The following is a 24,295-nucleotide window of genomic DNA, read 5'->3' on the forward strand; positions in this document are numbered from 1 at the left end:
TTTTGGTGCATGTGTGTTTGCTATTTGTGTGTGTGTGGTGTGTGGGTGTGTGTGCTTTGGGTGTGTGGTGTGATGTGTGTGGTACGGGGTGGGTTGAGTGTGTTTGTGGTGCAGTGTGCATGGGTGGGTGGGTGTGGATGTGTGGCCCCATGGGTGTGAATGTGAGTGTCTGTTGGTGTGGGGGGAATATGCAGGGGTGGGGGTGTGAGTACCTGTGTACAATTAGTGTGTTGTTACCTCACAACAATAAGTTTAACTGTGAAGCAAGAAAAGACATGTGTGAGAACCTCTCAGGGAAACACTAGCAAGTGGCATGGTGCAGCAGCTAACTCGGTCCACAGACCAGGAACAGCCAGGGCTCCTCCCAGGAAGATCAGGCGGGTGCAAGAGCTGAAATATCTGTGTAATTTACCACATCAGCAAAATGGGAAACAGGAACCAGGCACCAAGCGGATATCTCAGGGGATGAAGAACAAGAAGTGGGGGCGTCAACATCCCACAGCACCCTGTGAGCAGAAGGAAACCTCCATAGCCCGACAAAGGCATCCACACAAACACCCTCGGCTCACCTCAATCCCACAGGATCAATCACAGCATCCGTCCCTGCTGTCTGAGACATGGTGAGGATGCTCTCTTGCCATCCAGGGTCCTGGTATGGGTGGTGACAGCCTTGTGTGGTCCTCTGTGATGACCCCTGTCTGTCCTGACCTCCGCCTGTGAGTGCCGGGACTCTGCACGGCTGGCATTTACACAACTGCAGCTGCTGGAGAGGAGGGGAGCCCTGGGCATCCTCCCTCCATGGGGACAGCATGAGGCTGGGTGCCGCTGGCCCCAGAGCAGCAGCTGGGCTCTGGCCTCCCTGTTCCTCACTGCAGGGTGCCCTGGCAGTAGGCTGTGGGGACAGACACACCATCCATGTCTGAGCTCTGCTCCCCATGAGCACATGACCAGGAGCAAATTGTCCAGTGTCGGCAAGCTCCTGTGGTGCCTCCTATGAACAGAAAGGACACTGTCAGGCCTGTTTTGAGTCCCAGGGCACTGGGCTGTGCAGGGACTGGCACAGGGCTGGGAGCTCGTAGGTCCCAGAAATAGGAGATGTGCTGACACTTCCATGATTGGTTCTGGGCTCTGTCCCCAACTCCACCTCTCCCCATTGCAGAGCTGAGGATGGGGATGGAGTAGACAGAGCTCCCCTTCCCCTCGGGGTCTCTTTCTGCTGCTCCTGATTTAAAGCCGCTCACTCAGCCGTGCAGCAGTTGTGACAGCTGTGCTCCTCTGATGATGTCCCCGGACATGCACAGGCTGTGGCGTCTGAGCAGCCCTGTCAACCCCAGGTGAGGATGTGAGTCGTCACTCCTCCCTGGAGGCAGCTGAGTCGAGGCGACAGGTGCCCTCTGCCCACCAGCTCGGCCCTCTACCTCTGCCCATGTGGCCTGGCAGTCACAGCCCTGACCTGTCAGCTGTTGGCTAACTTGTACAAAGCTGCCCCACATGGGGGGTGACAGACACAGCAGGGAAAGCCCAAGGCAGGAGCCTGAAACCCAAATGCAACAGAATATGGCCTCTCAGCAGGCTGCCGCCGAGAAGCCAGGAGGGTTCTAGGGAGCCCAGGAAGGAGGCCAGGGAGGGAGGCAGAACGTAACTTGGAACCACTCGTTCCATGAAGGTCCAGAGCAGTCCCCAGCCCTGCTCAGGGTGGCAGAGTTGGGTTGGCCAAGGTGTGCACTACCCAGGCTCAGATGGACCTTCCAGTGTCTGGCTGGTCAGGGCTCTTTGGAAGCCTGAGCAGGGAAGATATTGAGAGTGCAGCCCCGGAGCATCAGATTTGGAAGCAGCTGCTGTTGGCCTCTGCAGTGGGAGAGGACCCCATGCTTGCACTGAGGGGGCCCAGGCCTGGGAGCTCAGCACAGGGCACCAAGCTGGCCTCTCCTGTTGTCTCTCTCACAGCCTCAGTGCCCCCACAAGGTTCTTCCTAAGGAAGCGTCATGGCCATTGGACAGGTGACCTCAGAGGCCAAACAGGAGATACCACGAGGAGGAACAGGCCAGGACGAGTCAGCTGAGGTCGGCAGTTGGAAGGAAGGCCTTGGAATGAAGGTAGGCCCTGGAGCTCCGCATGTGAGGAGGGTGGAGCCCCAGGCCCCAGTCAGGGGCTGACATGGAGGGACACAAACCCACTATTCCTGCCATTCCCATTTTACAAAAAATCTAGACATTTGCATTTTTAGAAAAATGTTCAAGTTTTCTTTCTTTTGTTGTCCTTTGAGACAGGGTCTCACTCTGTTGCCCAGGCCTGGGCATGATCATGGCTCACTGCAGCTAAATTTTAAAAATTTTCATAGAGACAGAGTCTCATTATATTGTCCAGGCTGGTTAATTGCTGGGCTAAAGCGATCCTCCTACCTCAGCCTCCCAGTGTGCTGGGATTACAGGCATAAGCCACCGTGCCTGTCAATGTTCAGGCTTTTCACTGTGGGCCCCCATTTTTGAAAATACTTGAAAGCCTCAGAAAGCATGTCAGCAGACCAGCTCCACCCACAGCCCGCCTTGAAGGTGTGACGCTGCAGGAAGGCAGGAAGCAGGGTTCACAGGAAGCTTTCTTTGGGTACATGGACCAGGGCACCCCAGGCATCAGCAGGGATTGGAATGAGCGGGGCCAGGGCCAGGAGGCAGGCGTGGAGACCAATGCCCTTGGCAGCTGCAGACCTGTGGGAAGCCCAGCTGGCTCCTGGGGCCAGCCCCACCTGCCCTGTGTCCCCTGTGGTGTTTGTCTCATGGCAGGAGCCACAGTGGTGGAAGGACACACTCCCTAAGCCTCAGGGTGGGTGCCCTGTGGTCCTTGCTGGGTCAGGAAGAGCAGGAGATGAGGAATCACCTGTAGGTCTCTGGAATCACAGTTAAAACAGGGCTTCTGTGATGGATTCCCCTGAGCAGGGTCCTTGGTGACTCGCCTGCTGCACCCGAGTCCTGGCCCTGCCCCTGTGGGTGTCCTGCCTGCCACAGGCACACAGACAGACAGGGAGGAGAGACCCCAAGTGTTCAGCAGCCCTGAAGGAGGCATCCAGGCCTGGGTGCCCAGCTTAGGCACAAGACAGGGTGTCTTCAGGTAGCCTTGTGGCTCCGCTTACAACTTACATCAGGGAGTGCCTGGCTGAGTGCACGGCCTGCACTCCTGGGGCCTGAGGGAACACCACAGATTTCAGGGTGGGAACATCACGCTGACCCCACTGTGTGCAGGGGCTAAGTGAGACCTTTCCTGGACTCCTTGCTTTAGGCATGGTAGGGAGAGGGCCCTTAAGTACTCAAGGCCCAGCCGCCTCCTCTTGGACCCTCAGTGACACCAGGTGAAGATTTGGCCCAGTGATACACAGACATTGGTTGAGACACAGCACTGAGTGGTGTCCTGACCACCCTGCCATGTGTGCTGTCAGGCTCCCAACCAAGGTCGCAGGGCGCCCCTCAGCTCCCTGGAGTTCCCTCTGGCCCAGCCCCTCAGGCCTCCCTTGGGGGCTCAAAGCAGCACTCCCCTGCCTGGTGTGAGTGTGAGCTGCAGGATGATGCTGCCCTCCGTGCAGTAGGTGATGAAGGACAGTCGCATTCTCGGGCTGGAGAGGAAGCACGTGGCCCTGAGAAGCCAGAGAAACAGCCAGAGCGGGTGACACCCAGTCGCCACCTCCCACCCTAACTCTTCCTCTTTGGGGCCCCTTGCTAGATATAGGGAGGTGAGATAAATGTAGTGAAGCACTCTGAGGCCTGTGGAGATGAGGGGCCCACAAAGGAGAGTCAGAATGGCAACTCGCTGCATCCCCACAATCCCAGCACCTCCCAGAGACACTCGCACTCACCACACACACACACACCGCCACACACACACAAACACACACAAACACACATCACACAGACACACATACGCACATATGCACACACACCACACACATGTGCACACACCACACACACATGTGCACACACGTGCACACACATGCACACACACACATTTACACACCCCACGCTGAACATGCAGGAAGGTGGACACAGCTCTCACAGCTGGTCTCTCTCTACTGGAAAATACTTTGCCTCCTCACCCCATTCCTCTCTCCTCTTCCTCATCCCTCCTCCACCTCAGAAACCAAGCAACAAGGCAGACCAGAGGGAGTACAATTCAGGCCAAACCCACAGCATCCCCACACCATCTTCCCATCACCTGTGTTTACTGAGGTCAGACCACAAAAGCCCTCTGGGGCCACCACCTAGCTAGAGGGTCCAGTGAGCTGCTGGGGTCCTGAGTAGTTTGGGGAGAGGCCCCTAGAGTCCCGTAAGCAGAAACATCTAGTGCAAGGACAGCCTGGGGCAGGCTGATGTGTGGGGCTGCCTGCCAGCACTTGCCTCCCAGTGCTGGAAGCCGGGAGCACTGGAGAATGGAAGGACCGCAGGGCTCAGCCAGGACCCAGGGGCCCATCCAGTCCTGACCGTGTGCACACACTGGAATGCTCTGTGCCTCCCCTCCCAGCATATAAGTATGGTTAGGTCCTTCGGGGTTTAGATGTGCTCAGCATCCTGCTTGGCACATGGCAAGTTCTGAATTCATGTTATTTCGCATTCTCCACCTGTGCCCAGAGACCTTCCCCATCCATCCCAGGCTTGAGCTTTGCCCCCACTGGGGTCCCCAGCAGAACCCTAGGAGAGTGGGCAGGTGCATGTAGCAGGGGGTGACTGAGAGGACCGTTTGGACCCTCACTCCCACTCTCTGGAAGAACGGGCTCAACAAGGCTGCCAGCCCTCAGCGAAGCCCATCCATTGTCCAACCAGATGCCAAAGTGGGGAATCACCACCCTCAGGGCTGTGGTAAGGATCAAGGGCACAAGACCTGTCCAGTGCATCTTGGAAGTCCCTAGTCTGGGCAGGGAGGAGGGACTCCCCTTCCAGCAAGCAGGGAGCTCCCCTCATTGCTGGCTTTGCTTAGAAGTTGGTGGGCTGGGGTCTGCATTCCCCAAGCACAAGCATCCAGTGGGAATGAGAAAAATCAGAGGGAGTTCAGTGGTCGCCTCCCCCAAAGTAGTGAGCTGAGGATGGTGGAGTGAGCTGTCCTGCTAGACACTCATCTGCTCCCTGCGCACAGCGTCCCGTTTCTGGTTTCCGCCTTGGTCAGCAGTGCCGCAGCACGGATGTTGCTCAGGTCTGCTTTGGAGTTATTCCACTTTTTGTCTTAAACTCTGTGTTTGTGTTTCATTTCTCATTAATGAATTTTAGAACTTTGGCCCTTTTAAAACTCTACATTTGTCTTATTAGCTGTTCTGGTCATATAGTTTTATTCCTTTATCTTTTTTGAACACTTTATACACCCTTATTTCAATGTTCCTTTTAGATCACTCTATTCTCTTTACTCTCTGGGCTTTGAATCTCCTTGGTTCTTGTATCCGCTGCCTCTCTTTGGGGAGATACCTGGGAGTTTTTCCTCTGAGCGCCTCTTCAGTAGGAAATGATTTTCCACGAGAATCCTGTTCCCCTGGATGAGGACGGTGTCTCCGGGGAGAGTTTCCTGTTTGGTTTTGCTGGAGCCTGGCGGGTTCCCTCAGGTGCAGATGGGTATAGTGTTAGCTCCTCAGCTCAGAGTTTCTGCACCAGTCACTGCAGACCTGGGGCCCTGGTTTCCCACAGATGCCCAGGGCAGGGGCCTTCTTCTGTGCTAGGTGCTGCTCCGTGGTATTTGTTCTGTGACTCTGCAAACATTGTTTTAAAATCAGTTTGTACCATCGGCCTAGTGAACAAATGTAACCCATGTGTCTCCTGGAACAATGGACTGGCACACCACCCCTTCTCATCTTCATCCCAGTCCTCAGGGAGGCCCCTGGTCACTGAAGTCTGAGGCCACCAAGGCAGGAAGACCCTGGGGGGAGGGTCAATGAGAGATGCCTCTCAGCCCCTGTGCCTGCTGTCCCCTGGGCCTCAGGGTAGAGCTTCTGCAGGCTTTGCTCCTTCCTGTTTCTGAGACAGCCTGAGCTTGGGACACCCTCCCCTTCATGGAGTCCCAGCTGTCAAACAAACACCTCCAGGGCCATCTGCTCTCTGAACAAGAGTTTTCCTCCTGGGATGCCCCCACCCACCCACAGAAGCAGGGATATAGGGAAGGAAGGACCAGGATTTCTGGTTGCAATGATTGTATCCGTGAGTTTGAGACTCCCAGGTTACCTTTGGATTCATGAGCTGAACTGCTGGGCATTCTGGCCTGGATGTCCGTGGAGCCCCAGAACCTCCACAGGGATCATGAGCAGGGGGTCACTGCCCCAGAACAATGAGAGCACCCACGTGGTCTACCCTGGTTCCTCACTCATCAGAGGAAATGATGAGATTCCAAGGTCCCCTCTGGTGTCACAGGCTGGCCTGAGCCATAGGGTCCTGACCCAGCATAGCATCAAATGCCTGGAGCTCATCCTGCAGGAGCAGCCACGGAGGAGCCCCTGGGTGTGCTGGGTAGGGGGGCTGTATGGAATCTCATTCACTCTGGACAGCTGTGGTCTCTGCAGAGGCCGGGGGTCTGTGGCTCCCAAACTACCCTCAATGATGCAGTCCAGCCAGAACTGGGGCCTTTTGGCTTCAAAACGTGTTGGAGTCTTTCCCCAGAACCCATTGTCTTTTAGAAATTACCACTTAGGGAGGGTAGTGCTGCTGATAAAGCCTGGCATGCACTGAATTGTGTCCTCCCCAAAATTTATATATTAAAGTCCCAACCCCTGGTTCCTCAGGATGCAGCTGTACTGTGTTCGGAGAGGATTTGTAAAGGTTAAACAAGGTCATTAGGGTGCGCCCTAATCCAGTACGACTGGTGTCCTCACAGGAACAGTTTAGGAAACAGACATGCACAGAGGGAACAGCATGGGAGGACACAGGAGGAAGGCGGCTGTCAGCAAAACCTGGCTCCATGAGACTCAGAGGAAAGGACCCCACACGTTGACCTTGGACTTGCAGCCTGCAGAATTCTCAGGAAAAGTGTCTGTTTTTTTTTTTTTTTTTTTAATCGCAGTATGTGGAACTTTGTTCTGGCCCCTAGTGGACAAATGCAATGGCTTTGCTGTTAACAGCCTAGTGGACAAATACAAAGGCTTTGCTGTTAACAGCCCAGACCCATGTTTCCTGCACATAAGGCATGGGACTCCCTCATCCCCTCTGCCCAGGCCCAGCCCTGGTCTCCGAGCTGAGCTCACCGGGTAGGCTGCGGGCAGCAGGTGGGAGTGGGGCCTGATGGAAGGGACGGTGCTGAGGCAGTGAGGGCGGCAGAGGGATGCTCACTTGCTCATGTGGCTCAGCTTCGTGGAAGCATCGGGAGCAGGAGTGAAGGAAGCAAGGTGACAGGGGCCACTCATGGGGAGACAGATGGGCAGGCTCCTCCACATGCTGGAGACAACTTTGGGGGCACCTGCTCCACCCACAGCCACACCCTCAAACTTCCCCATACCCCGTGCAGGGTCCAGCAGCAGCCCTGATTGTATGGTATGACCTTGGTGGTCAGATCAGGCATGGACAGCTTGACCCAGACTATGGGATCAGAATCTCTCCCCAGCAACGTGGCCATGGGGTCTCTGAACAGAGGACAACTAACCACAGACTGCAGGGCTACTCACAACAGCCAAGTACACAGAGAGGCAGAGGTGGGGAGAAGGGAGCAGAGCTGAGGCCACATGGCCCAGGGAGCAGGGCAATCTGAAAGAGACCCCAAGCAGGGGTCCTGTGAGTTTTCCAATGTCTGGTCCTGCTGAGGCCTGGCTGCCCTTGTGATCATGAGCCGGAAACCTACAGTCACTACAGCCCTGTCCTTCTGGTCTCCTCTTGGGTCCTGCCTCTGCACAGCCTGTAGCCAGGCTCAGGCTGGGATCTCCCATACAGACCCTAAGGCAGGCTTTCTTATACTTTCCATGGAAATTCTCCAGCTGATAGAAGAAGTGAACTCCCCAAGCTGGGGCCATATTCTCAAGTGGTCTGTAAAATTTTTGCAACGTTTGTCGTTCATCTAAAAGATTCATAATTTCAAAATGGAAATCTTGATATTTAGGGAAATATTTCACATACCCCCAAAGGGCTCCTCCTTCTCCAGGGTTGGGTCAAAGTCCTGTGTCCAGAAGCCCTCTGGTCAGCAGTCCTCTTGGCTTCCCCGACCACCCAGTGTCCAGCCTGCATGGGCCTTTCAGTCCCGGGGCCATGGTGAGGCTGGGTTCCTGGCACCATCTAGACACCCTTTGGGGGTCCAGTGATGTGCAAGCTACATCTCTAACCCCCTGACCCCTGCCTTCTCTACCTCCCTGCCCACTCCCTCATTCAGAGACACTGAGCATCACCTCTCAGGAGTTTCCATGTTAACACAAGATGGAAGAGAGTTTCACTTCAGGCCACTGTTTCCCACTGTGTCTTAGTCCATTTGGGCTGCCCTAAAGAAACTACCACAAACTGTATAATTTTCAACAACAGGAATCTATTTTAAACAGTTCTGGAAGCTGGGAAGTCCATATCAAGGCAGATTGGGTTTCTGGTGAGAGTCAGCTCTCTGGTTCATCGTTAGCATCTTTTGGCCAACAATGTCTCCTGTGTCCTCCCACTGTGGAAGGGGCGAGGCAGCCCTCTGGGGCCTCTTTTATAAAGGCACTAATTCCATCCATGAGGCTCCGCCCTGGTGACCTAATCACCTCGCCATACTCCCACTTCCTCATACCATCCCTTGGGGTTTAGGATTTCAACATATGAATCTTCAGACGACACTAACTTTCAGGTCATAGCATTTGGACTTACACCATTGCCCCACCCCCGCCCCTCTAATTCTTGGGCCTTCGGACTCAGACTGAGTCACACCACTGACGTTCTTGTTTCTCTAGCTTGCAGATAGCAAACTGTGGGACTTCTCGGTCTCCATAACCACCTGAGCCAATTTCTATAATAAATCTCCTCTTACATATACCTGTATATATCCTGTTGGTTCTATTTCTCTGTATAACTCTGGCTAATACACACTGCAAGTACCTGTGCAATACCAAGGGCCTGGCTATCTGCCTGAAATGTAAAATAGAAAACGTACGCGTATGCACACGCCCGCGCACACACACACACACAGACCCTGCCCAGAGCCACTTGCCAAGTGCCTGTCCTCAAACCAAGGCACAGTCCCCTTCACCCGTCTCCATCACAAGCGTCGCCAGCCTGTCTGACAAACTGCCCTACAAAGTTATTGACATTGACCTGGCCGCCTGGGGACACAAGGCCCTCAACATTGTGGAGAATGAGATACCAGGCCTGATGCACATGCCGGAGCTGTGCTCAGCCTCCAAGCCACTAGAGGGCACCCGCGTCACAGGCAGCAGGCATCGCCAGCTGCCTGCACACAACCATGGAGACGGTCATCCACATTGAGACCCTCATCACCCTGGGTGCCCCAGCAGCAACATCTTCCTCACCCAGGACCATGTGTTGACTGCCATTGCCAAGGCTGGCATTCCAGTACATGCTTGGAAGGGCAAAAGGACAAGGAGTTCCCAGGGTGCATGGAGCAGTCACTGTAATTCAAGGATGGGCCCTCAACATTTATTCTGGAGGATGGCAACGACCTCACCAACCTCTTCCACACAAAGTACTCATAGCTCTTGCTGGGCATCTGAGGCACTTCAAAGGAGACCAAGACTGGGGTCCACAACCCACACAGGATGCTGGTCAGTGGGATCCTGAAGATGCCTGCCATCAATGACAATGACTCCATCACCAAGAGCAAGTTCAACAAGCTCTAAGGCTGTTGGGAGTCCCTCAGAGATGGCATCAAGTGGACCACAGAGGGGATGATTGCCAGCAAGGTAGCAGTGGTAGCAGGCTACGGCAACATGGGCCAGGGCTGTGCCCAGACCTGTGGGGTTTCAGGGCCCACATCATCATCACCAAGATCGACCCTGTCAACGCACTGCAGGCTGCCATGGAGGGCTATGAGGCGACCACCATGGACGAAGCCTGTCAGGAGGGCAACATCTTTATCACCACTACAGGCTGTGTCAACATCGTCCTTGGCCAGCACTTTAAACAGGTGAAGGATGATGCCATCATGTGTAACACTGGACACTTTGATGTGGAGATCGATGTCAAGTGACTCAGCAAGAACACTTGGAGAAGGTGACCATCAAGCACCAGGTGGCCGGGTACTGGCTGAAGAATGGGCACCACATAATCCTGCTGGCTGAGGGTCAGCTGGTCAGCCTGGGTTGTGCCATGGGCCACCCTGTCTTTGTGACGAGTGACTCCTTCATCAATCAGGTGACTGCACAGATTGAGCTGTGAACCCACCCAGAGAAGTACCCCATTGGGGTTCACATCCTGTCCAAGAAGCTGGATGAGGCAGTGGCTGAAGCCCACCTGGGCAAGCTGAACGTGAAATTGACCAAGCTGACTGAGAAGCAGGCCCAGTACCTGGGGCATCTCCCCTGATGGCCCCTTCAAGGGTGATCACTACCGCTACTGAGAGTCAGACCTATGTTTCACCTTCCAGCTGCTGTTCTTGCCCAGGCCCTGCCTCTCCTTCTTAAGAGCAAATAGCACCAACTTTGTGACTGGTTTGTCAGTGTCCCCCATCGACTCCTCAGGGCTGGTCACTCAGTTTTTGGCTTCTGTTGCACCATGATACTATTCCAGGTGTGTCAGGGGAACTGAGAGGCCCCTCCTGAAGCCCTGGTCATGGCAGAGATACGAGGGAGACAGCCACAGGGAACCGTGAGCTCAGTGGTCTTGAAACTGCTCACTAAGTCAGTCCTCCCTTAGTCTGAAGTTGGTAGTGGAGTCACAAAGCCCATGCACTTTACCTTCTAGGCCTTCACCTAGATGCTCGTATGCTCGTATTATACCGTATGCTCGGTTTACAGGTTCAGTGGTTCCTCAGTCCCTGACAGAAGGAGCTGTACTGAAGGGCAAGGAGGAACTGTTTCAATTTTCCTGAGAGCTTGGCTTAGTGCTGGGCCTTCTCTTAAACCTCATAACAATGAGATTGCTACTTTCAGTCCCTGTTTTACAGGGTTTAGAATATACTGTTAAGGACAACTGAGAAAGAACAGAGAAGTGACAGCCAGAGGTTGAGAAGGACCAGAAAAGCATAAAAGCAGGCATAGATTGGCCACTACTTTGTAACGAGATGGTTCCTATCACAACCCTGGGTCAAAAAGAGAGTAATTTGGTTTATAATGTTTATATAATGTTTCTAATGTTAAAAAAAAAAGCAGGAAGGTAGGTAAATAAAAATCTCAATGCCATAAAAACAAACAAACAAACAAACAAACAAAAAAACACAGAGAGGGAGAACACAAAATGGAATGAATATTTCAATAGATACCTGACCAGGTATGCAAATCACCCAGCACAGCACAGGCAGAAACACTAGGCAGTGCTTGAGACACAGAGTTCCCTTCTGCCATGCTGTCTCCCTCTACATGCTGAGCCTACTCAGGGAATCCTGGTGAGACATGGAGTTCCCTTCTGCCACGCTGTCTCCCTCTACATGCTGGGCCTACTCAGGGAATTCTGGTGTTCACAGAAGGGGTCAGGGGAACTGCATGAAGACCACAGCTTTGTGTAGGCCCACAAGCTTCAACACAAGCGTTTGAATGTGTGGTTGTATATGTGTGCATACAGAGGAGTCCTGCAGCCACGCCTGGTGGGAGTCTGGGGGAGGCTCCTGGCTCCAAAGAGCCCAAGTCACTAGCCCAGGCTTGGAGACCTGAGCTGAGGGATTGGAGGGAGGGGCTGAGCAGCAAGCTCAGGAATAGCCCAGGCCAGCCAGGAGGACAGTCCACCCAACCAGCAGTGGTGAGGGAGCCTCGCCCCAGCCCAGAGCTGGGTCCACTGGCCAGCCAGGTGGAGGGGTTCCTTCAGGCTCCAGTGATGACCTGGCAGGAGGCTGGGGACATGCTCTAGGCTGTGAGCCTCTGTGAGAGGCGGGTGGATACTTCCCCCATATCCCCAGTCCTGGTTGCAGGTTCTGCATCTGGGGACAGGAACCGAATGCCCAGTACACCTCTGCAGACAGCTGCTCTGCATTGACTCCTGGTTCTTCCGCATAAAAGTTGTGGGATGTTAAGCAAGTTGCTAAAATTCTCAGACCTGTAATTTCCTAATCTATCCAATGTGAAGAAAGCAAGCCAAGCTCACAAAATGTTAGTGAGTCTAAAACAATTCACCGGTGGCGATCAGCAGCACATCCCCAAGGAGTATAAAACAAAGTTGACAAAACTCCCCAGTGTTCTGATGTGACGTCCCCACCTCCTAGGACCAAGGGTCTAGCACAGAGTAGACGCTTAGGATATATCAAGGCCCCATTGAGCTCTAGGAGTTCTGGCTGTGCCCACTTTAATGATAAATGATCAGAGTGCTGCACTAAGACAGCTTCACCGTGAAGCAGCCATCTGGGAGGGCCTGGTGGTCCAGGTCCCGACTGCGGAAGGGGGCACCCTGGGGAACTGTGCAGGGCTCTGGGCTACAGTCAGAAGACTCAGCTGCTAAAGCCCAGCCCGGCCCTCCTACACTTTCCTACACTTCGACCCACCTGATGCCTCCTCTCACAGAGGCTCGAGCCCCTGGTGGTGGGTGCGGGGTGGGGTATCTAAGGGCTCACCTTGTCGCTAGGCAGTCCCTGTCCCAGTCACCTCCATGCCTCTTTGCTGGGGCTTGTGGGTTGACAGTTGGAGTTTCAGGATCCCAGGAAAGGTGCCTTAAAATACACTTTCCTGCAAATGAATAGCCATTTATTTTCCCATTGATTGGAGATGTTCACTGTAGCACATCCTATGTGGGTCTGGTTCCTGCCTTTATTCTCTCCCTCACCGTGGTGCTCCCCAGAGGACTCCCTAACAAAATAAACCTACATGAACAGTTTCCTCTCCAGTCTGTTTTTAAGCCTCTGTTCAGCTAATACAGGTGTGCAGACCAGGTGTGCACATTTGCCTCCAAAAGTCCCACCAGGGTCTTGCCATCAAGGGAGCCTTCCCTAGTAGGTAGGGGAAACCAGTAGGAGAGCTAAAGCTCCAGGGTCCTTGCCCTCAGTGATGGACATCATAGCAGGGACTGGGCACTATCCACAAATCTATCCCTAACTCCTTCTTGGATGCACGACTACTAAATTGTAGCCTCCCCTGCAGCTCAGCAGGCTGTGTCTGAGCTCACGGCAGTGGCAGGTGCACATGCCTGTCACCCAGCCTAGCCCTGCTCCTTCTGTCTGGCTGACTAGAAGCTGATCTCAAAAGAATGCTCTTGCCTGGCAGAGCTTCCCTTGCATATTGAGGTCCCTGAATGACCAACGGAGGCCTGCAGTACCCCTGGAGGGCTGGACCTTCTCTGTGCCATCCCAGGGGTGAGAAGTGCCCTGGCTTCATGTGAGCTTTGTTGTTCCATGTGGGGCTACTCATAACCTCACCTGCTCTGGCTCATTCCAGCTCTACAGGGGTGCTTTACGTGACATCCAGTAGACTCTCAGAAATGTGTGTTCTTATAGTCAAAAGTAAGGAATAAGCAGCTCTGATGTGAGACTTGTTTTCTGAAAGTATGCTGCTCCCCTCCGAGGAGGGGCAATGGAACAATGGCAGCCCAGGAGTAGAAGTAGTTAGTTGGCACCTATCAGGCATCAAAATAGTGAGTAAATACTAACACTTCAAATAGATCCTCTAGGAGAGCACACTGAAATTCACCAGAAACATGACAGGAATCAGACAGCAGAGGAGAGGGAAGCCTGCTGAGCTGGGACCCCCAAGGAGCCACAAGGGGCTCCATAACACAGGGAAGAGGTGAGCGAGTGAGAGAACCCTGAAATTTCACACCTCCACCATGGACCTTTGCAATCCTAGCCACAGGGAGCCCCCGGGCCTCCAGATGAACACAGGAAGCCTGCTGGAGACGGTGCAGAGGCACTGTTCAAGCCTACATGGATCCCACAGGCTTTTCATCCCTGATCTGCCTGGTGCAGCCACTGCTGCCCACCATGGAGGGAAACTGGGTACTTTCATGTGCCCCAAAGACAGATATCGCAGCTGTGGCAAAGAGGAGTGGGTAGACGATGCCCTGCATGGCTTCCCTCTGCTGCTCCTCTCTGCCAAATGGGACTTGCCTGCTTTGGTGACAGGCTGCCAGTGCCACCGCCCACCCCTGCCTGAGCATGACAGCCACAGCTCAGTGTTCCTCTGAGAGCCCAACCCCCAGAGGCTGCCCATTAGCCCTTTCCACCACAGGCTTGTCTCTGTTGCCCCAGGCCAGGGAGGGAGCAGGAAGTTCAGGTACCTTCCTAGCTCCTAACAGCAAAATCCAGCTTTGGGAGAGAAATGTGAGTGGGCCATGAGCCCAACAACTGCCATTGCTCATTGCCCCAGCTGAAGGGTCCTGCCTTCCTGAGTAAAAGGTGCACAGCACAGCCACCCTGCTACGCCTGAACATTGCAGCTGTGGCCTGGAGAACTTCGGAATGCCCAGCCCCCACAGTCCTGTGATCTGTTCTCAGGCTCCAGGGGACCAGCCCTCCCCTCCCTATCATAGCCAACACCTGAACTCTGGGCTGGCTGGATCCTGGTCCAGTCACATCAGGACTCCTACATGCCATCTAGTGGGTCGTTGAGACGTGTGGGAGTTGGGGAATTACCTAGCCCAGTCCAACATCGCTGGCACCTGACTCCTCCCTGGGCCTGAGTTTGGGCCCACCCAAGCAGCCAACACCACCATGATGACTCCCACCTACATGGCTGATAGGCAGAGCCGTTCCCCGTCTCCCCGTGAGGCAGTGGCATTACCACATGGAGAACATCACCACACTGGAGAACAGGCGCGCCATACAACTGCCTGCATTGGGCTGAGTGAAGACCTTCCACCCTGAAGCCACTCCTGCAGAGAGGCACACAGGACAGGCATTTTTCATGTCTCTCAGCCACACTGTGGCCTGGAGATAGACCACAGTGTGCATCTGAACTGAGAGACACCAGCCCCAGAACAGGGGTGTGATAGGGAAGCTGATTGCATTCCTGCCTACCTAGGACATGGAGCCAGTGCAGCCCCCTCATCCCACCACAGAGACCTCTGTGCATTTCATCAGGCACTCCCCCAGCCACCCCCATCAGGGCTGGTGCCTGTGCTTATCACTGGGGGTATTTGTGGGAATGCCAGGGTTCCAGCTCTGCCCAGCTGCATCCTCTCTTCCACCCTCCCAATCTACTCTGAGCAGGAAGCTCACGGCACCTGGCATTCCGCTGTCCAGTCCATCACCTGAAACAATAGAGAGCACCTCAGTGAGCAAAGGTCAAATATACCCATGGGCTTATGTCCCAGCCAGTAGTCAACACCTCTCAGGCATCAAAACAGTGAGTAAATACTAATACTTCAAATAGATCCTTTAAGAGAGCACACTGAAATTCACCAGAGACATGACAGGAATCACAGACAGGAGAGGAGAGTAAAGTCTGCCGAACTGGGACCCCCATGGACCGAAAAGGGGCTCTCTAACACAGGAAAGAGGTGAGTGATATATAAGTCAAGTAAGCCAGCTCTTATTTGTAAGTGCCACCTACTGGCCTGCAGGTTGAACTGCATGGCCCAATATAAAACAGAAGTGCACAGAGCTGCAGGAGGAAGTCCAAAACCCCTACCAACAAACTCTACAGTGACACCCTCAAGGCGGGAGAAGGGGGAGATAACAGAGAAAATATCCCACATAAATGAAAATAAATTCGAATATAAGAAGTGTCAGCTTCTCCAGATAAGAAGGAACCAGTGTAAAAATTCTAGCACCATGAAAGATCTGAATGTTGTGACAACATTGAATAATCACACTAGGTCTCTAGCAAAGAGCCCCAACAAAAATGAAAACTCCAAAATTACAGACAAAGAATTAAAAGTACGGATTGCAGGGAAGGTCTATGAGAGCCTAGAGAAAATTGAAAACTAACACAAAGAAACCATGAAAACTGGGAAATGAAGGAAGAGATAAATACCTTTAAAACAACAACAACAACAACAGAAATTCTGGAAATAAAAAATACACTTAAACAATTTCAAAATACAGTTAAAAGCTTTAATGATCCAAGCAGAAGAAAAAATTTTCAGATCTTGAAGATTGGTCTTTTGCTAACATAGACAAAAATATAGAAAAATGAATTTTAAAAAAGAACAAAGAAATATGGGATTTTCACCAAACCTATAACTTATAGACATTCCTCAGAGAGAAGAAGAAAAAGTAAGCAAACTGGAAAACATATCTAGGGGAATAATTCAGGAAAATGTCCTTAATCTTGCTAGAGAAGTAGACTCCAAAATACAAGAAACTCAGAATACACTTACAATTACAGAATGGGAGAAAATATTCGCAAATTATGCTTCCAACAAAGGACTAATATCCAGAGTATATAAGGAAGTCAAACAACTAAACAGAGAAAAGCAAGCAACTCCATTAAAAACTGAGCAAAGGATATGAACACACATTTCTCAAAAGCAGCAAACACATGAAAAAATTCTCAACATCACTAATTATTAGAGAAAGGCAAATTAACACCACACTGAAATATCATCTTACACCAGTCAGAATGGCTATTTTTAAAAAGTTAAAAAACAACAGATGTAGGTGTGGATGTAGAGAAAATGAAACATTCATACACTGATGGTGGGAATGTAAATTAATTCAATGTCTATGGAAATCAGCCTGGAGATTTTTCAAAGAACTAAAAATAGAACTACCATGTTACTCAGTAATCCAATTACTGGGTATCGATCCAAAGGAAAAGAAATCATTATATAAAAAAGACACCTGTACTTTTACATTTATCTCAGGACTATTCACAATAGCAAAGTCATAGAACCAATCTAAGTGTCTATTGTTGGTTGAACAGATAAATAAAATATGGTATTTATACACTATGGAATATTATGCAACCATAAAAATTGAAATTATGTTCTTTGCAGCAACATGATGGAGGTGGAGGCCATTATCCTAAGTGAACTAACTCAGAAACAAACAAACAAAAAAAACAAATACTGCATGTTTTCGCTTATAAGTGGAAACTAAACAATACATATATATCGACGTAAGGATGGAAATAAGAGAGTCTGTGGACTCCGAAACAGGAAGGGGTGGGAGGGGGATGAGGGCTGAAAGACTACCTATTGGAAACAATTTTCAGTATCTGGGTGATGGGTACACTAGAAGCCCAATCCCCACCAGTACACAATATATCCATGAAACAAACATGAACATGTGCCCCCTGAATCTAAAATTTAGAAAGGCAGCCCACCTGCATGACCAAGGGTTGTGCCCCTTTTCCCCCTTCACCAGGGTGAGGAGCCCCTGACTGATGCCAAACCTGGGGGATCAACTCAGCTGGAGAGGAGGAGGCAGGGCTGGAGTGGCCCACAGAAGGGTGGCTGGCAAAGTTCCCTCTGCCTGCCCCTGCTATCACTGTTCAACACAGAAAGCCTGGGAGGGTCCCTGTGGGTGGCCAGGGTGGAGGGGTCCTCCCCTCTGATGTATTCTGAGCTCATCTTCCTAATCTATGACTTCCTCCCTTGAGGGATGAGGAAGGATGACAGGCCCTAACCTGAATTCACATTGGCTAAACTCCAAAGGCTCTCAATCCCCATTAACAAACATATGTTGATTTCACCAGGATCACATACAACTCTTCATTAAATTGCACATGCATTTCTCCTTATGGGGTCTCAGAGCCACAGAGATGGAAAGCAGCCTCTTCATGTTTACACATGGGTTAACACAGGAGCACAGACCAGCTGCAGAGGAGTGAGCTTGAACCTCCCAGGGCAGAAACATAGTTGTCATTAGTTAGAGACAACCCAATCTGAGGAAGAAATAAAATCTCTCTACACTTTCAGGTTATTTTAATTCCCTTTCTTTACCCTATCTATCTATCTGTCTTTTTATTTATTTATTTATTTTGAGATAGGGTCTCGCTCTGTTGCCCAGGCTGGAGTGCAGTGGCAAAATCTCAGCTAGCTGCAACCTCCACCTCCTAGGCTCAACCAATCCTCCCACCTCAACCTCTTGAGTAGCTGGGACCACAGGCAGGCCATCCTGCCTGGCTAATTTTCATATTTTGGGTAGAGATGGGGTTTTGCTATGTTGTCCAAGTTGGTCTTGAACTCCTGGACTCAAGCAATCCTCTTGCCTTGGCCTCCCACAGGCCTCCCGTGAGCCACCATGCCTGACCTCCCTTTCTGCCTAATGAAAGCTTCCCCACACTTTTCCTGGTGTCATGAGTACAGTGAACATTTTCTCCCTGAGTCTTGAGAGACACACAGTTCCAGGCACCTTACAAAGTTGCCTCGGCTGCTCTGGGCACATTTTTATATGGCCGTAGGCATTAGGCAGCTGGGCCAGGCAGTCTAGAGCCAGAGGGTGCGCTGTCTGGCTGTCCATCCATTCCCACACCTGCACGGACATGTGACCCACCTCTCAGTACCCTGCCCATGGGGCCGCACACAGGCCATGCACCTGCTCGCCAGGCACCAGGCACCCTTCTCATAAATAACTCCACCTGTCCAGCAATGAGGTGGGAACACTCAATTCTTTGTGAAAATCTCTGTAATTACAGTACCAGAAGTGTGTGTCTTTTGTGAAACAAAAACTGTCTAAAAAACAAAGCAAGACCAAAAAAGTTGATGAAGCCAGGCCTCCCACTGCAGGAAGAATGTTGAGAAGTGAAGTGTGGAGGGGTGGCATGTTCTCTTTAGCACCCACGGTTGCTCGGGGAATGAGCCTCCAAATGGAGAAAAACCAAATGACGGAGTCCCGTCCACCCCCAGGGGCTCTAGCACCCTCTTCCATTTCCTCAACATTGACCTGGCTTATTTCTCTGGACGCCTTGTGCAGGGCGTTGTGCGCCTGGAAAAGCCTCTCATAACCAGCTAGGGAGACAGATGTACAGACACAGAGGTGAGAGCCTGGGGAAGGGTGGGAGAGGCCCACTTCCCAACATCGCAGCTGGCAGGACCCAGATGCAGACTCCAGGCTGCAGCAGGACAGGACAGCAAGACGGAGAAGGGGGACAAGAAACAGTAACTCCTCAGGATGATGGCATTGAAGGTCAAAGTCATGTGACCTAGAGAAAGCCCCAAAGCCCTATACACAGAGGCAAGCCATTGCATTGAAGCCTTAAAAGAAAAAAAAAAAAAACATGGAGCAGGGACATTGCCATCCAAATTAGTCAATACTGTTTAAAACCTAAACCTGGTATATTTTTAACTTGTACTTACCTTTCAAAAATTCTATGGAAAAGTATAGATATTGCATTCTACTAGATGGGGGAGGTGGAGAGCAGTTGATTTACTCTCAAGATAGATGAGGTATGACTGGACAACCTCAGCCACAGCCCCCCAGGGGATCCCCTCCTGATGGGCTCAGGGGCCCCATGTGGGGTGCCCTTGGCCTGTGTGGGTGGCACCTTGGGCCATCCTGCAGCCACTGTCTGCACATGCTGGATGGTAGGATCCTGTCTGTTGACACTCATCTCTGTTGGGGCTGTGCTTCCTTCTTTGGGGACAAATGACTAAGAGGGGAAGTTTATCTTCTCTAATGAAATGAGGAAAATCTGCTGAAATTTGCCTGGTTTGGGGGACAGTGTGGGGTATCTAGAAAGAGAATTCACATTTCCAGAAAGACCCTCATTGCCTTCTGGGACACATTCAGAATTTGAATAGCCAAAAAAATGGAAAGCAGGGACAAGGATGTGAAGAGTATAGAAAATAAGCTACACAAGTGTTTTTCATTGCAAAAAAGCTAGGAAGGGAGATACAGCATGGAATTCACGTTTCAAAGACTTTGGGGCTTTTTTTAGAGAGGAATTTGGCCTAAGACCTCATGGTCCCACCCCTTGGTGACAGATGAAGTCGGGGCTGTTAGGAGTGGAATGCATCCATGCCTGGCATCCCCACGGCACCAGGGAGCTTTATTCTGGCAGGTGCAGTATAAATCCAGCTCATTCAGAGGACAAGCTCCCTGGTGACAAACCCTTTGGTTGATCAGCAAGAATTCAACACCTTTGACCACAAACAAAGGCTCAATGTGTATGTCCAGTTCAGCAACAAAGGCCTGTTAATCTTGGGTGTTTGGTGCCTTAGAAGTTGGGCTCTGGGGGAGGCAGTGACAAAGGGGTTCTGCAGTGTGCCCGAGAAGAGCAGGGAGCAGTGGCAGCATCCTGGAGGGAAGCCTCGGGCACCTAGCTGGGAGGAGGTGGTACCTGGAGGAGCAGGTGACAGGGAGGCACTCCCAGCTGGGTTGAAGGCAGCTCTTTGCGTTGCACAGTCTGCTTGGGAAAAGTACTCCAGGCTGTGTCTCAGGAACATCCTTGGGCGGCAGGGAGCCTGTGGTAGGGAAAGGCACTCTTGGTTGTGTGGAAAGCAGATTCTTGGGCAGCAGGGACCCTGTGCGCATTGGGACCCTGCAAGGGCTAAGCTGAGGTACCTCCCCTGTAGGGAAGAGAAGAGAGAGAAGGTCACCGTGATGGCACTGGAATTGGGCTCAGAAGGCTGCAGTTGCCTTGCTCAAGGGGTGGGGCCAGGACCCATCGGGACCCACAGGGTGGGCCTTGCTGTGCTCCTCCTTTCTCCCCTAGGTGCTGCCTCCAGCCTGGACTCCTCCGTCCAGACCTAGCTCAAGTGTCAAAGGTCCCCCCTTCCTCTCCGGGCAGCCCTGGGTCTCTGACTCTGGACTCCCTCACTTGGGGTTGAACTTGTCTTCTTCCCCCTGGGAGTCAGGAGGAGGCCCCAATTACCTCTGTGCCCCAGCATGGCCTGGAAGGCTCTAGTGAGCATGTGGAAGGGATGAGCGCTCACCACAGCCCTCAAGGCTGGCTCCAGGGACCCTTGGGTGGGTGACAAGCTGAGAAGGCAGCAGCTCAATGGTTCCCTTCGTTTGGGAAGAGGATGATCCAGACCCGTAGGAACAGCTAGTTCTGTCTTGCAGGACCAGTTGCTTTGCTTTCATCCTGGGCACACACCAGTGTAGCCAACCCACCACCCACACAGCTGCAAGTCTGCGATGCCTTTCTCTCTGCTGGTTTCTTATGCTCATGATCAGGGCAACCCTGTCTGAAGACTTGATCAGGGCCTTTCAAAAAGGCCCTCAGGGTTACTCTAAATAAGGTCAAAGGGACTGGGGTTCATTCCAGCCTCTAACCACAGGCAAGCCACTCAGCCTGTTGGGAATGGCTTTTCCATCTCTCAAATGGGTCCAGCAATACTAAACACTGACTGATCACCCCAAGTCTATTCTTCCTGTCTTCCTTACTAACGAGACCTGATTTTGTTAAGAGAGGCAATGTAAAACGACCTTTTCCCAGTCTTCCTTGCTGAGCAGCGTGGCCACGTGAATGCATTCTGGCAATGGAGTATAAACAAGAATTGTTGGGCATTGCTTTAAAGAAAGCTGGTTTCCCTTTTTCCTTCTTCTTTCTGCCTGGAGTATGAGTGTGATGCCTGGAGCTCCAGAAACCATCTTGTAAACATGAAAGCAAATTGAAAGCCTGGCCTTTTCAAGGATAATTGTTCAGTTTCCCCAAGGCTGTTCTCTTGGGGGTTTAGCAGGCAGCAAATTAGATAACAATCTTTCTCAGAGCCCCTCAGCTCTCCCATTTCCCAATTTGCCTAGGATGTCCTCTGTTTCTGGAATGCTCTTCTTAACCTTGTCTGCCCAGTGAACTGCCACTCACCTTTTCAGACTCAGCTCCCGAGTGACCTTCTCCAGGAAGCCCCTTATCCTTGCTCCCAGCTAAAGTGACTGCCCTGCTTGGTCTTTCTGGTCATGTGCTGGCAGAAGGCTGAGCCCGTTGTGGGAATTGCCCTGTCCCTCCAGATGTACCTGTCCCTGCTCTGCATGCATGAGGACTGTAACTGCATCCCCTTCCGCATCTATGGCTGGAGGGCTGCAGCAGGCTCCCAGGATGCCGGTGGGCATACGCCACTTCGCCTTGACCTCCCCATCTGTGATGTGGCGCTGACGATACCCACAGACCAGGAGCAGCAGCCCATCAACGCCTGTGGTTTCCCTGGCGTGGGGCCTGCTCAGCTCCTTCTCCACTCAAGGCCACCCTTCCCAGGTTGCCTGGAATCCCAGGGGTCCCCTGCCAGGCCAGTCTCAGCCTGATGGTCCCCAGGAAACCCTCCATTCCTCACAGGTATTCCCCAGAGCGTGCAGACTTTGAGCTTGCTTGAACCTGTCGTTCATGCATAAAGCCTCCCCTTGGGCACGTGAGCAACAAGTGCCTCAAATGCTGGATTCCCTTATGGAGACGGTCCCTCTCTTACTGACAGGGGCCCTTCTCCCCTCTAGGCCTCATCCTGGGACCTGCCCTCTCCTGCCCCTGCCCTGCTAATCCCCATCCAGGATGATGCTCACTTTCCCCTTGTGCCCCCTCAGACCCTGTCCTGAGCCACCTGTGTCTGCAGCTGCCTGTCCACCCTCCTCCATGCCTGACTGGGCTCCTGCTACCTGTTCAGGGATTCAGGCTTCCTTCTTAGTACAGTCCAAGTGTGTCAGCCTGCTCTCCCTGGCTCCACCCATCCCCAACCTTAGTCCTCCCAGGACCATCTTCCCTCCCAGCTCACACCCTCCAGAGAAGCTCTGCACTGCTGGCAGGATCCAGTCTTTCCAATCAGCCTGCATGCCAGACCTTCCCCTGCCAGGCTCCTGGGGTCTCCACAGCCTGCCTTCAGGCAATCATAGCCCGGCTACTAGAAGAACTGGCCATGCCCTGGCACCTTCCCTTGCTCCTCTGCCTTAAGTGCTCTGCTCCTCACCTCTCCAAGTTGCATGTCCAAGCCCAGCTATCCTGAGCCTCAGCCTCAGCTCTGATGCTGCCTCTGACAAGCTGCCTTCCCTGAAGGGGAGCACCCTGGTCCCAAAGCTCCAGAGCGCTAGAGCTGAGTCTCTTTCTCTTTCTCCAGACAGCCTCTCTCTCTCCTTGCAGCACAGAATTGGGGGCTCCTTCACATCATGAAACCCTCAACTTCCCTGCCCCAGGTCACACACCAAGTTCAAGGCTGAGCACAGAGCAAGAGTGACCAGAGAGTCCATGGACTTGGCCCAGACCTCACTCTGGAGGCACAGGGACAATTTCCTTCCACTTCTCCTTTGGGCCCAAGAAGTCTCAGCACTGTATTCCATCCGCCACTGCCCCCTGACTACAGGCCAACTGGACCCAGAACACAGGACACTTCATCAGGATGTCTGGGCCACAGTCCTGGCCTCACAGAGGTGGCTCTGTCAGGGGGGCTCAAAGCCCTACCTCACTCCTCCTGGCACCACCCAGACTATAAGGCCCAGGCAAGATCTCACCTGCTGGTCAGTGCTCTCCTCTGTCCACTCAGGCCTCAGCTTCAACCTTCTTGCCTCTAAGCAATCCCTGTGTGCAGCAAGGCCATTGTGTTCAAACCCTCTTTTGGCATGGTTAGGAGGCATGGTGGGAACCAGAAAGAATAATGCCACTCCCAGAAGGAGACGGCCCCTCCTCCTAGCACTGCCAACGCAGCCTGGGGGATCTGTGGTGGCATTGTGAGGGGCTGCCTGTGCTCATTTTTGTGGGAGGAGGAGGTGCCAGCTATGGGGCTCCAGGGCGCCAGGGGCCTGCTGACTGCCAACCACTCATTTCTCCCTGCCTTCCCTCAATTTTGACACAAGTGCTGAGTCCCTAGGCAAGACAGAAGTCCTCCCAGGGACATTCTAACATCAGACCCTGTATTATCTTCCTTCCTCCTCCTTGTTTCTCTTTCTTTATTTCCAGAGCTCCTCTTTCTTTTTCTATGCTAGGCGCTTTACACACCTATTCTTCACTTCTCAGAGTAAAGCCCTGCAGAAACACTGAGACACAAATAATGGGTGATCCATGCTTTTCCTCGGTTGGGGGCTAAGGTGGACATCTTTCTGGGTGTGAGGAGAGAGGGTGAGGCAAGGTGGGGACACAGCAGGCCACCTCTTCTCCACAACAGGATGAGGGATAAAGGGTAGGTTCCCCTCCCAGTATTCTCCCTGTCAAGCACTAAAAGGAGTCTGGCATGCATTTGCACCGGAGGTTCTTAGATGTGCTGGTGCTCTCCTGGTGTCCTGGACAGCTGATGAGCCAGAACCATCCACATTCATGCTGATGCTGCAGTGGGCAACTGCCACCAGGTGCAGACCACTGGCAGACAGGCCTGGATTGGATCTGGCTATACAGGCTCACCTTGCCATTCCCTTAGCCTTGCCATTCCCTTGGCCTTGCTATAGCATAGCCTAGCATTCTTTATGTATGCATTTCATTTTATCCTTATTTTTGAGAC

The 24,295-nt window shown here is 52.4% G+C and overlaps 2 pseudogenes; one reads left to right on the top strand and one right to left on the bottom strand.

The window, feature by feature from the left end:
* Positions 1-1,985: 1,985 nt before the first annotated feature.
* Positions 1,986-10,479, top strand: LOC103216776 (adenosylhomocysteinase-like; annotated as a pseudogene).
* Positions 10,480-20,097: 9,618 nt separating this feature from the next.
* LOC103215853 (anthrax toxin receptor-like) overlaps positions 20,098-24,295 on the bottom strand; it is a 36,987-nt pseudogene continuing 32,789 nt past the window's right edge.

Source organism: Chlorocebus sabaeus, chromosome 9 (genome assembly GCF_047675955.1).
Source record: "Chlorocebus sabaeus isolate Y175 chromosome 9, mChlSab1.0.hap1, whole genome shotgun sequence".
Lineage (NCBI taxonomy): Eukaryota > Metazoa > Chordata > Mammalia > Primates > Cercopithecidae > Chlorocebus > Chlorocebus sabaeus.